Here is a 14,194-nt window from a genome sequence, read left to right as displayed (position 1 = left end):
GCAATAACTGCAACTAAACGTTTGCGGTAACTGTTGATCAGTCCTGCACACCGGCTTGGAGGAATTTTAGCCCATTCCTCCGTACAGAACAGCTTCAACTCTGGGATGTTGGTGGGTTTCCTCACATGAACTGCTCGCTTCAGGTCCTTCCACAACATTTCGATTGGATTAAGGTCAGGACTTTGACTTGGCCATTCCAAAACATTAACTTTATTCTTCTTTAACCATTCTTTGGTAGAACGACTTGTGTGCTTAGGGTCGTTGTCTTGCTGCATGACCCACCTTCTCTTGAGATTCAGTTCATGGACAGATGTCCTGACATTTTCCTTTAGAATTCACTGGTATAATTCAGAATTATACCAGTGAATATCAACGATGGCAAGCCGTCCTGGCCCAGATGCACCAAAATAGGCCCAAACCATGATACTACCACCACCATGTTTCACAGATGGGATAAGGTTCTTATGCTGGAATGCAGTGTTTTTCCTTTCTCCAAACATAACGCTTCTCATTTAAACCAAAAAGTTCTATTTTGGTCTCAGTTGTCCACAAAGCATTTTTCCAATAGCTTTCTGGCTTGTCCGCGTGATCTTTAGCAAACTGCAGACAAGCAGCAATGTTCTTTTTGGAGAGCGGTGGCTTTCTCCTTGCAACCCTGCCATGCACACCACTGTTGTACAGTGTTCTCCTGATGGTGGACTCATGAACATTAACATTAGCCAATGTGAGAGAAGCCTTCAGTTGCTTAGAAGTTACCCTGGGGTCCTTTGTGACCTCGCTGACTATTACACACCTTGCTCCTGGAGTGATCTTTGTTTATTTAAAGAACAGGGATCTATCAAAGTCTGATCTTCACAGCACGTTTGTGGAAGTGTATCATGGCACAAACAAAGGAGATTTCTGAGGACCTCAGAAAAAGCGTTGTTGATGCTTGCAACCCTGCATTGCAACCCTGCCATGCACACCACTGTTGTACAGTGTTCTCCTGATGGTGGACTCATGAACATTAACATTAGCCAATGTGAGAGAAGCCTTCAGTTGCTTAGAAGTTACCCTGGGGTCCTTTGTGACCTCGCTGACTATTACACACCTTGCTCCTGGAGTGATCTTTGTTGGTCGACCACTCCTGGGGAGGGTAACAATGGTCTTGAAGTTCCTCCATTTGTACACAATCTGTCTGACTGTGGATTGGTGGAGTCCAAACTCTTTAGAGATGGTTTTGTAACCTTTTCCAACCTGATAAGCATCAACAACGCTTTTTCTGAGGTCCTCAGAAATCTCCTTTGTTTGTGCCATGATACACTTCCACAAACGTGTTGTGAAGATCAGACTTTGATAGATCCCTGTTCTTTAAATAAACCAGGGTGCCCACTCCAGTGTTGTTTTCGTTAACGATGACGATGACGAAATGATTTCGTTAACGCACCTTTTTTTCATGACTAAAACGAGACAGTGACGAGCTAAACATAACTCTTTGATCACGAAAATATGACGAGACGTATCTGTTGTTTTCGTTGACGAGATGAGACGAAAATGTTAGTGGGTTGGCTATAGGACTATCAAAATGCATGGCGTTTCCTCCAGCAGTGCGTGCAATCTGTCTGCCAAATGCTGAAAATATCAGCAATGCACCTGCATCCTGTCCTTGTTTGGTCCTGCCCACCACCAGGCATGTCCGGGCACAGTGCACACCGGGGCAGCCACATAGTTCATGGACCATTGGCAACGCCAGCACAAGGGCTTGGTGGGTGGAAAAGACGCGATGATTTATGGACATACTTTACACATAATCCAGCAGAAAATAAAACAGAATGCCTTATAGTGGGAGACAGAGGTACACGCTGTGGCTATAAACTACGTGGCAAGAATACGACCAACCTCAAGAGGCATCTTACGGCTCACCATGCTGCTATTTCTACGACGGTAAGTTAACGTTACAAGAAGTCCTGTTAACAGATCATGTATACGTTTGCTTGCTTTGGTTAATGTCACTCAACAATCGGTCTGTGATGAATTTCCTATGAAGTTTTCCAAAACACCGTGACCTGGCGAAAATGCATGGGACCGCTAGCTTCATGCTAAAGTTGGCTTGGTTAAGCTAACTTAAATTCACTTAACATGTCATGAGTAAAACTTGTCCTGCAGGGATTTTTGGTGGGACAGCAACTGAATGCTTTATCATATATTGACCCATATTTGAGTTACTGTGAAACATACGGGGGGAAATGTAGCTTTTCAGACCTGTTGCTGTGCCTTAATATGTCTAAATGAGCAGCAGCACACCTCGCTACTCTAACGTTAGCAGCATGTTTAGCCATCATATTTACATTAACGGACGGCGTGGTCATCTTCTAGTTGTGTGTTCATCATGACATGTTTGTGCTCTATCAGTGCATTGCGACATGTTAAACGGATGCAGAAACACGAGTCTGTGAACAATGGAGCATGCACACTAGACAGCGTTTCTGTAGAGAGCATGCACACTAGATAGCGTTTCTGTAGAGAGCATGCGCACTAGACAGCGTTTCTGTGGAGAGCATGCGCACTAGACGGCGTTTCTGTGGAGAGCATGCGCACTAGACGGCGTTTCTGTGGAGAGCATGCGCACTAGACGGCGTTTCTGTGGAGAGCATGTGCACTAGACGGCGTTTCTGTGGAGAGCATGCGCACTAGACGGCGTTTCTGTGGAGAGCATGCGCACTAGACGGCGTTTCTGTGGAGAGCATGCGCACTAGACGGCGTTTCTGTGGAGAGCATGCGCACTAGACGGCGTTTCTGTGGAGAGCATGCGCACTAGACGGCGTTTCTGTGGAGAGCATGCGCACTAGACGGCGTTTCTGTGGAGAGCATGCGCACTAGACGGCGTTTCTGTGGAGAGCATGCGCACTAGACGGCGTTTCTGTGGAGAGCATGCGCACTAGACGGCGTTTCTGTGGAGAGCATGCGCACTAGACAGCGTTTATGTAGAGAGTATGTTATGCACAACCTGTCAACCTCGAGTACAATTTCCTATCTCTGTATTGGCCTAATTTAATGTTTTAAAGTAATTATTTTTTTGACTAAAATGACTGACTAAAACTGGACTAAAACCCTTTTAGTTTTCGTTGACTAAAACTAGACCAAAACTATCAAGGATAGAATTGACTAAAATGTGACTAAAACTAATAAGCATTTCATCCAAAAGACTGACTAAAACTCAATCAAAAATGGCTGCCAAAAACAACACTGGCTCACTCACACCTGATTGTCATCCCATTGATTGAAAACACCTGACTCTAATTTCACCTTCAAATTAACTGCTAATCCTAGAGGTTCACATACTTTTGCCACTCATGGGTATGTAATATTGGATCATTTTCTTCAATAAATAAATGACCAAGTATAATATTTTTCTCATTTGTTTAACTGGGTTCTCTTTATCTACTTTTAGGACTTGTGTGAAAATCTGATGATGTTTTAGGTCATGTTTATGCAGAAATATAGAAAATTCTAAAGGGTTCACAAACTTTCAAGCACCACTGTATTACTGTTTCGATAGTAACAGGGACTTGTTTGCAGATGCTGAACATAATAATGTGTAATCTAAATGCTTATGTAACATTTATGAAAGGAGTCTCATGGGTTTATGCTTTGTAATGACACAGGCGAATCTTCCAGACAGAGGGGTTTGCACTTTCTGGTTTCTTAGCCACATGGCAAGCTGCATTTTTTTGTCTGATTGATTTCAAGTGAGAGGAACAAGGAGTGGCTGGTGAGTTCTGTATACTCATTCTGTATAAAGCGTGCGAATGCGGAACAGGGAGTCTGTGTTGTTCCGCCTCTGAGCCAGAACGATTGGTAGTAACATAGCCAGAATCAAGGTCTGTGTAAAATGGACAGCTGGAACAGCGGGATAAGGGTGTGATGTTTTTGAGATTGACATTCTTCTTTCTGAGAGCAGCGGGAATTCAAACGTCTTCGTCTATGACATCTAAGGTCCACATGCCTTTCTGTCTCAAATCGTTTCCTCATTCTGTTCACTTTCTCCTCAACATATTTCTGATCCACAGACATGTTGCTTGCATGAGTTTCTTCATTCCTCTCTTCCTTCAAATACCTCTCGCTTTACTGTATCCACAAATGCAAGTTAAAAGCATATACAGTGTCTTGAAAAACTATTCAGCCCCCTTGGTGTTTGTCCTGTTTTGTCGCATTACAAGCTGGAATTAAAATGGATTTTGGGGGGTTAGCACCATTTGATTTACACAACATGCCTACCACTTTAAAAGTGCAACACAAACAATAATTCAAATGAAAAAGCAGAAATCTGGAGTGCGCATAGGTATTCACCCCCTAAGTCAATACTTTGTAGAGCCACCTTTTGCTGCAATTACAGCTGCAAGTCTCTTGGGGAATGTATCTATTAGCTTAGCACTGGGATTTTTGTCCATTCCTCAAGGCAAAACTGCTCCAACTCAATTCAATTTAGACGGGTTGCGTTGGTGTACAGCAATCTTCAAATTATGGGCTTTGACTAGGCCATTCCAAGACATTTAAATGTTTCCCTTTAAACCACTCCAGTGTAGCTTTAGCAGTATATTTAGGGCCATTGTCCTGCTGGAATGTGAACCTTTGTCCCAGTCTCAAACCTCTGGCCTACTCAAACAGGTTTTCCTCCAGAATTACCCTGTATTTAGTGCCATCCATCTTTCCTTCAGTCCTGACCAGCTTTCCTGTCCCTGCAGATGAAAAACATCCCCACAGCATGATGCTGCCACCACCATGCTTCACTGTAGGAATGGTGTTCTCAGGGTGTTGGATTTGTGCCACACACAGCATTTCCCATGATGGCCAAAAAGTTCAGTTTTTGTCTCATTTGACCAGAGAATCTTCTTCCATGTGTTTAGGGAGTCTGCCACATGCTGTTGGGCAAACTCCAAATGTGTTTTCTTAGGTTTTTATTTTTTTCAGCAATGGCTTTTTTTCTGGCCACTCTTCCATAAAGCCCCGCTCTGTGGAGTGTTAAAATGTGGCTTAAAATGGTCCTATGGACAGATACTCCCATCTCCGCTGTGGATCTTTGCAGTTCCTTCAGTGTTATCTTTGGTGTCTTTGTTGCATCTCTGATTAACGTCCTCCTTGCCTGGTCTGTAAGTTTTGGTGGGCGGCCTTCTCTTATCAGGTTTGTAGTGGTGCCATATTCTTTCCATTTTGCTATAATGGATTTAATGGTACTCCGTGGGATATTCAAAGTTTGGGATATTTTTTATAACCCAACCCTGATCTATATTTCTCCACAACTTTGTCTCTGACCTGTTTGGAGGCTCCTTGGTTTTCATGTTGCTTGCTTAGTAGTGTTGCAGAGTCAGGGTCCTTCCAGAACAGGTTGATTTATACAGACATCATGTGACAGATCATGTGACACTTTGATTGCACACAGGTGGATCTTAATCAACTAATTATGTGACTTATGAAGTGAATTGATTGGACCAACTCTTATTTAGGGGTTTCATACGAAAGGGGGTAACGAATACCTATGCACACTCCAGATTTCTGTTTTTTTCATTTTAATTCTTGTTTGTGTCACAATAAAAAAAATTCACCTTTAAAGTGGTAGGCATGTTGTGTAAATCAAATGGTGCTAACCCTCCAAAAATCCATTTTAATTCCAGCTTGTAATGCGACAAAACAGGACAAACACCAAGGGGGATGAATACTTTTGCAAGACACAGTATATATAATATTGAGGCTGTTATTTCCCTTCAAAGTGAATTATTTAATAGAAGTGATTACATGTTGCATATGATGTTCAGGAACTTATCTTGTGTTTGAAGAATGGTATAAATGTGTACGGCTAACAAAAGCACCTGAACACTCAGTTCACCTGTCGGTGTTGTCACCAGCACTAGTATACTCAGGGTATTTATATTTCCGATGCGTAGACACGTCACCCTAGACACCGACGCTCTGTTGTGACACGTCATGCCTCTGTTTTCAGAATGCCAGCTCACAGTGTTAAAACACACACTGGCATGATGTGGCTTCCTGCCGGCTTTATTTGGTTCAGTGGAAATGATTAAAGCTGGAATATTGAGGTGCTGTCTTGATGCCAATATTAGAGAATATCTGTGTAAAAAGGGCTACTGTGAGAAGGGAGCTGTGGTGCTTAATCCTTGTGCTATTTTGATGAAAGCATGCAGAGACATTTCATTAAGACCTCAGGGAACTCTATCAACAAGTGGAAAAGGGGTATGTCACCTTTCATGGTGTTTTGAATAATGAGTAAAGAGAAGATAGAACTTTTCCTAATGTCCCTAACATGTAGTATCTTATATATATATATATACACACATAGTAGTGGTTAGTGCTGTCACCTCACAGCAAGAAGGTCCGGGTTCGAGCCCCATGGCCGACGAGGGCCTTTCTGTGCGGAGTTTGCATGTTCTCCCCGTGTCCGCGTGGGTTTCCTCCAGGTGTTCCGGTTTCCCCCACAGTCCAAAGACATGCAGGTTAGGTTAACTGGTGACTCTAAATTGACCGTAGGTGTGAATGTGAGTGTGAATGGTTGTCTGGTTGTCTGTGTCTATGTGTCAGCCCTGTGATGACCTGGCGACTTGTCCAGGGTGTACCCCGCCTTTCGCCCGTAGTCGGCTGGGATAGGCTCCAGCTTGCCTGCGACCCTGTAGAACAGGATAAAGTGGCTAGAGATAATGAGATGAGATGAGATACACACACACACACACACACACACACACACACACACTCATCAGCCACTTCATTGGGTACACCTTGCTAGTACCGGCTTGGACCCCCTTTTGCCTTCAGAGCTGCCTTAATTCTTCATGGTATCGATTTAACAAGGTGCTGGAAAAATCCCTCAAAGATTTTGGTCCATACTGACATAATAGCATCACACAGTTGCTGCAGATTTGTCGGCTGCACATGTGACTTCCCCATTCCACCAGATCCCAAAGGTGCTCTATTGGATTGAGATCTGGTGATTGTGGAGGCCATTTGTATACAGTGAACTCACTGTCATGTTCAAGAAACCAGTTTGAGATGATTTGAGCTTTGTGACATGGCACATTATCCTGCTGGAAGTAACCATCAGAAGATTGGTACACTGTGATCATAAAGGGATGAGCATGGTCAGCAACAATACTCAGGCTGTGATGTTTAAATGATGCTCAATTGGTACTAGGAGGCCATTTGTATACAGTGAACTCACTGTCATGTTCAAGAAACCAGTTTGAGATGATTTGAGCTTTGTGACATGGCACATTATCCTGCTGGAAGTAACCATCAGAAGATTGGTACACTGTGATCATAAAGGGATGAGCATGGTCAGCAACAATACTCAGGCTGTGATGTTTAAATGATGCTCAATTGGTACTAAGTGGCCCAAAGTGTGCTAAGAAAATATGCCCCACACCATTACACCACCACCACCAGCCTGAACCACTGATACAAGGCAGGATGGATTAATGTTTTCATGTTGTTTACGCCAAATTCTGACCCTATCATCTGAATGTCACAACAGAATTCGAGACTCATCAGATCAGGCAATGTTTTTCCAATCTTCTATTGTCCAATTTTGGTGAGCCTGTGCAAACTGTTGCCTCGGTTTCCTGTTATTAGCTGACAGGATTGGCACACGGTGTGGTCCTCTTCTGTTGTCGCCCATCCACTTCAAGGTTCAACGTGTTGTGCGTTTAGAGATGGTCTTCTGCAAACCTTGGTTGTAACGAGTGGTTATTTGAGTTACTGTTGCCTTTCTATCATCTTGAATCAGTCTGGCCATGCTCCTCTGATCTCTGGTATCAACAAGGCATTTTCGCCCAGAGAACTGCCGCTCACTGGATATTTTCTCTTTTTTGGACCCTTCTCTGTAAACCCTAAAGATGGTTGTGTGCAAATCGCAGTAGATCCCTAATAAAGTGGCCAGTGTGTGTGTGTGTGTATTATGGATTATATATGGACACACACTTTTAGCTTGTTAAAAAATCCTAGGAAAAGTCAAGTTCCAATTGAATGCAGTGACAGAAATTGTGTTAGAGTTTCACCCTTGGCTATGCTTTCTGTTTTGAATTATGGAGACTGAGATAAGTAGCAGTGACTCCATTATCTATTCACTTTCTATTAATTTTGCAAACACAAATTACAGACAAAGCCTCTCAATTAAGTGTATGGAGCGTGATCTGGCCTCTGTGGGGAAAAAAAAAATCGAAATAAATTTTTAAAAACAACAAATAAAGTTCTAAATCAATTTGGGACTTATTTATATCCAGTGCTGGACTGATATACTGTGCTGACACAACAACAACGACAACCAATAATAATAATAATAATAATAATAATAATAATTATTATTATTATTATTATTATTATAATTGCTGTGTAATCAGGGTGAAAATGAAGATGATGGGTTGATATGAGAGAAAGGGAAGAAAGGAAAAAAAGGAAGGTGGGTTTAAAAAAAAACAATCGGGGGTGGAGGGGTGGGGAAAGAGACCAACAAGGCACCATGGTTGGTCCAAACAGAATTTAATATGCAGAGATAGTAATTATCCACTAAACCAATTTATTTTGGAAAATTGATATTCATACTATGTTCATATGGTCATCAAATAATGAGGATTCGAACAGAGATAATTTTTTCTCATTTGTACTTTCATACCAAAAGAAAGGAAACCCATCTGCTGTAATTTGGACACATAATAAATTATTCTGATTATCATACATACTTATAACCTCATATTTTGTAATTTTTATATGGACACGAGCGTTTTACTGGAAAATAGGCCACTCATATTTTTCATATGAGCTACATCTGGGACATGGAGAACTACAACCAAGACATATTTAAATAATATTGGCTTTCTTTGAGTGGTCTATCAGATTATATTCCATTCAGCTAGCATGCTACTGAATGAATCGAAGATGAGTTCAAAATCATGCTAACCTAATGGAATATATTTGATATAACATGAAAAAAAGCCAGCCGATATTCTTCTTCTTCTTCTTCTTATTATTATACATACACACTCTTCATATCAGCATTCTCAAAGGCTAACACTAGCTTACCCACAACTCGGTGCTGTTAGCGCAGCAGTCCAGCTTTCTTCCAGGTGGCGTAGTGTTAGTGAAGGCCAATGCTAGCGCAGTCAAGCTGAATATTATTGTTATTTTCCCTCTAAAACAGTGGTCACCAACCTTTTTATGCCCGAGATCCCTAACCTCTGCCTAGATGGCAAGCAAGATCTACCCCTTGAAGCGTTGACAGAAAAAGAAATCCAGACTAGACTGTTTCAAGTTGAGGCTTTTTATTTGGCCTAATTTTAACTGAATAAGATTTAAGACCCTGGTCCAACTTTTTAATTTCTTGTGAGAGCTGACGAAATGACTTCATTTCAGTACAACATACAATGGAAATTAACTATACACAAAAAATATATAGGCCTATATCTGTAGTGAGCAGAATGAATGAACCACCAATGACTCAGATTGTTATTAATATCAACTAATAATATTGTAATGAGAAAGTTGAACTGTTAACATCAGTTGCACTGTCTTGTTTGTATTGTAACACTAAAGTAATTAATTTCACAGCAACATAAAATGGAAATTGTCAACTGAAATTACAACACAACAGTGATGATATATCACGAATTGTAACTTAAGTGACAAAATGACAACTTCAATTCAACATGAACTGATTTTCTTTAACCATACCTACACAATAAAGACAAATATGAACTTGCAGTGATACTACTACCAATGACTGCTGTCATGCTACAGAGGTTACAGTTCATCACGCAACTCAAGTCAATGTGATGGCTGTGACTGAACACGGTCAGTGAGTGCCTTATAGTTAGGTTCATATCACGTATCATATTACAGCAGGAACAAGCAGTAAGAACATCCATGACCTTACGCTTAAAGCTCGACAAAGGAAAAACTTGACAGCAAGCTAATTAGCATGTTAGCGGCTACAGTCGGTACTCGGCACGTTAAAAGTGGGTCAGCGTTGTAACGACATAACGTTACTGTACAAGCAATGCTTATTTAACGGTAACAAATTTAAGCCCTATATGTTGAAATTCCTCTCTTATTCGCTCGTTAATTTATCACACAGTCTTACCTCAGTCAACTTCTTCCCTCCTTCTGTGAAAATTCAACGTCTCAGACGCGGACACAAGTGGGCGGGGGATGCGTTTGATTAAGTCTCCTGATTGGCTGGTGATAGATTGGTGGGCGGGGGATGCGTTTGATTAAGTCTCCTGATTGGCTGGTGATAGATTGGTGTCATTATAGCGCGTCGGAGCGGTTCATGCCAGGCTCGAGTCCGATCCACCACTCCGCGGAAACACTTCAAGAGCTACAGTAACACTGACAGCCAGGTTATATCCTCACGGTTTTATAGCCAATATCATGCTTCCTTTTGTAAAGGGGCGGCAGAAATTAAACGGGGGCGGGAATCACAGAAAGGGGGGCGGCCTGCACCTCTAAAACCCCTCGTGGAGAACCCTGTACTGTATTGCGAGGCTATCACCATGGTGACGACGCTCAGAGACGTAAGACGTAAGCAGCAGGAGTTAAAAAAAAAGAACCCTGCGACACAGAGGGGGAAAGCTGTAGTGGGCCTATCGGAAGACATGTAATATGAACGCCAATCAGATATACTGCAGTGTATTTCTGTATAATCTTCCAATTTCTTTCCTCATCCCCCAAGATCGACTGGGAAAGCCTCCGAGATCGACCAGTCGATCGCGATCGACGGGTTGGTGACCTCTGCTCTAAAATTTACTTAGTTACTTTTAAAATCAATATCAGCAACTATACACAACGGAGCGATCTGGCAGCCAAAATTCTCTCAAAATCTTCCACTTTTAATGAAGAAAACCTCGCGGCCATGTTTGTTTACAAACTGTCACAGTCACTCGCTAGCATGGAAGTTTTACATCTCTGATGTGTCTCTTTTCCAGTTTTTTTATGTCTGTTGGTATGTTTTTCTCTTGTAAATATGCATGAAGGATATATAATTAAGTTTTGGTTGCCTTTTGGGTGTTCAGCATGTCTTCAGTTTCAGTTTATTTATTTAGTGCTTAATCCTAGCAGTAGCACTAGATTAGCCTCGTCTTCTCTCTTTCCCCGTGGACAAAGAAATGATTGTGCACAGCAGAAAAGTTCTGTCATTGGATATTCGCATGAGCTCTGATGTGTGACATCGTGTTGTCTTGACAATGTGCATTATTATAACAATATTGCATGCTCATTCTCCATTGGGTAGAGTGGCATAATACACAGAGGATAAGTGATATGATAACAGTAAACCCACTAGAAGGGAATAGAATACATGCTTTTATTCCATGGAAAAAGTGGTCCGTATGTATAAGAATTATCAATATGTCACTTGTGAGGAAATCAATTAATTGTTTTGATAAATTTGTGTACTTTTTGTTTGCGAATGTGTCTAGGTATATAATAAAAAGAAAATCACACATTGTCAGGATAGCAGTGCTGAGACAGATGTAATCACAGGGAAGTGCTTTATTTACAAGCGTACTACAACCCCAATTCCAAAAAAGTTGGGACACTCTGTAAAACATAAATAAAAACAATGTGATGAGTTGCAAATCACAGAAACCCTATATTTCACTGAAAATAGTACAAACACAATATATCAAATGTTGAAACTGAGAAATTTTATTGTTTTTTGAAAAATATATGCTCAGTTTGAATTTGATGTCAGCAACGTGTTTCAGAAAAGTTGGGACAGAGGCAACAAAAGACTGAAAAAATTGTGCAATGCTAAAAAAAACTCGTGGTTAATTGGCAACAGGTCAGTAACACGTTTGTGTGTGTGTGTGTGTGTGTATATGTATATATGAGTGTTTAGTCTACGTCTAGTTCTTATCTAGAGTGTTTATACTGTTTATATTGTTTGTTTTTTCAATTATTCTATTTTTATTTTTATTTATTGCATTGCCTGTTTGCACCATGGGTCAGAGAGGACTGAAATTTCATCTGTGATGTATATCGAGCATGTATAGCATATTTGACAATAAAGTTGACTTGACTTGATAATTGGGTATTAAAAGAGCATCCCAGAGAGGCGGAATCTCTCAGAAGTAAAGATGGGGAGGGGTTCACTGCTCTGTGAAAGACTGTGTAGGCAAATAGTGCAACAATTTAAGAATAACGTTCCTCAATGTAAAATTGCAAAGAATTTGGGGATTACATCATCTATGGTACATAATATCATTAAAAGACTCAGAGAATCTGGAGAAATCTCTGTATGCAAGAGACAAGGCTGAAAACTGACATTGGATGCCTGTGATTTTCAGGCCTTCAGGTGACACTGTATTAAAAGCAGACATGTGTCTGTAGTGGAAATCACTGTATGGGCTCAGGAACACTTCAGAAAACCATCGTCTGTGAAAACAGTTCATTACTGCATCCACAAATACAAGTTAACGCAAAAAAGTTAACTGTGTAATAGCCTCTATATATCACGGGCGATTGCTCTAAGACAACGAGGGAGGCTCAGCCTCCTCTAAAAATGACGAACATCGTGTAGGATGAATTGCGCTAGACTTATGTTATAGCCGATCTTATAACATTGCTATTTCAGATCCAGAATCATAGAAATATATGTGCTCAACCCAACTACAGTGCGAAATCATTCCGTTATAACTTTCCCCAGTTCGCCTAATGTGTGCGTGAGTTTTTCCCCCTCGTGACAGCGCGATGCAGCCCAGCCTCAGTGCACTTCAATGGCATTTGGGAGCTATGCGCTTTTCAATATCAAAATGCAAGACGGTTATTGGACAAATACTGCGAAAACACCCACCCCACGGACTCCCAGCCTCACAGTGGGAGGGACATGGCAGTTTCTGCGAGGAGACTGGTGATTGGTGAAAGCGGCCGGATATTTTCTTTGATTGACAGCTCGTTTCAAATATAGACAGGCAGCGGTGAATTTCAGTTCAGTCCCATGTGGATTCGCAAGTGCTGTGGTGTATTGTAAGAGATCAGCTTACATTTCGATTTCATTCATTACATACGGTTTCTACCAGCTTTTTTAGTTTGTATATATTTTCATTGTAAATAAAGTGTAAATATAGTGTTGTCAAGTTTGCTATCTTAGTTCCAGAAATTTCGTTTATTTGAGTGACTGAACTTGAACTTGAGGGGGCTAGTCAGCTAGCAAGAAAGCTGTGCACGGATGCCAAGCATTGCTGATTTAATTTTGGCGAAGCCATTTGCCAGTCTTCCTTTCGAGGAAAAAATTAAAATTAAAGAGCAGGGTAGACCAGCGCCTCAAATTGACTTGGTGAAAAAGGTAGGGAATAATACTTGTTCCTTTCAGCTCTCCTGGTACGAGAAAGTGAATTGGCTAACAGCAAGTGACCCACATCAACAACAGTAAATAGGCTACTTTAGTAATATGTCATGGATGGACCAAAAATATAGAATCTATTTAAAATGTTTATGCTGAGTATATTATATTGGAATATATATTTCTCTGGATATGAATTAAACACAGGCGGCACGGTGGTGTAGTGGTTAGCACTGTCGCCTCACAGCAAGAAGGTCCTGGGTTCAAGCCCCGGGGCCGGCGAGGGCCTTTCTGTGTGGAGTTTGCATGTTGTCCGCGTGGGTTTCCTCCGGGTGCTCCGGTTTCCCCCACAGTCCAAAGACATGCAGGTTAGGTTAACCGGTGACTCTAAATTGACTGTAGGTGTGAATGTGAGTATGAATGGTTGTCTGTGTCTATGTGTCAGCCCTGTGATGACCTGGTGACTTGTCCAGGGTGTACCCTGCCTTTCGCCTGTAGTCAGCTGGGATAGGCTCCAGCTTGCCTGCGACCCTGTAGAAGGATAAAGCGGCTAGAGATGAGATGAGATGAATTAAACACAGCTACAATTTGGAAAACATTTTTAAACAAAAACACAGCCGAGAACATTTCACACTACAGACCTGGATTAAAAGTGAAGGGTTATCAAAATTGTCAATAAAACATTTCTCCGTCAAAATAAGTAAAATATAGGGAAAGTGTCATTGAATGAAATGTGTGGCACCCAGCTCTATGTTTGGCTCCCCAAGGTCAGTGCTTGTGCCTATTCCAGAACACTCTGCTGTTACTGCTGAGGTTCCTGACAAAGAGCTGCTTTCAATAATGATCAATTTTTAAACAACATGCCACATGCCA

General features: G+C 41.4%; 1 protein-coding gene across 1 annotated transcript in view; it reads left to right on the top strand.

Moving 5' to 3' along the window:
• cfap58 (cilia and flagella associated protein 58) overlaps positions 1-14,194 on the top strand; it is a 370,653-nt gene that overhangs the window by 49,799 nt on the left and 306,660 nt on the right. The gene's annotated exons all lie outside the window — the stretch shown is intronic.

This window comes from Neoarius graeffei, chromosome 18 (assembly GCF_027579695.1).
Source record: "Neoarius graeffei isolate fNeoGra1 chromosome 18, fNeoGra1.pri, whole genome shotgun sequence".
Lineage (NCBI taxonomy): Eukaryota > Metazoa > Chordata > Actinopteri > Siluriformes > Ariidae > Neoarius > Neoarius graeffei.
The sequence above is the reverse complement of the archived record's forward strand: the minus strand, read 5'-3'. Positions and strand labels throughout refer to the sequence as shown.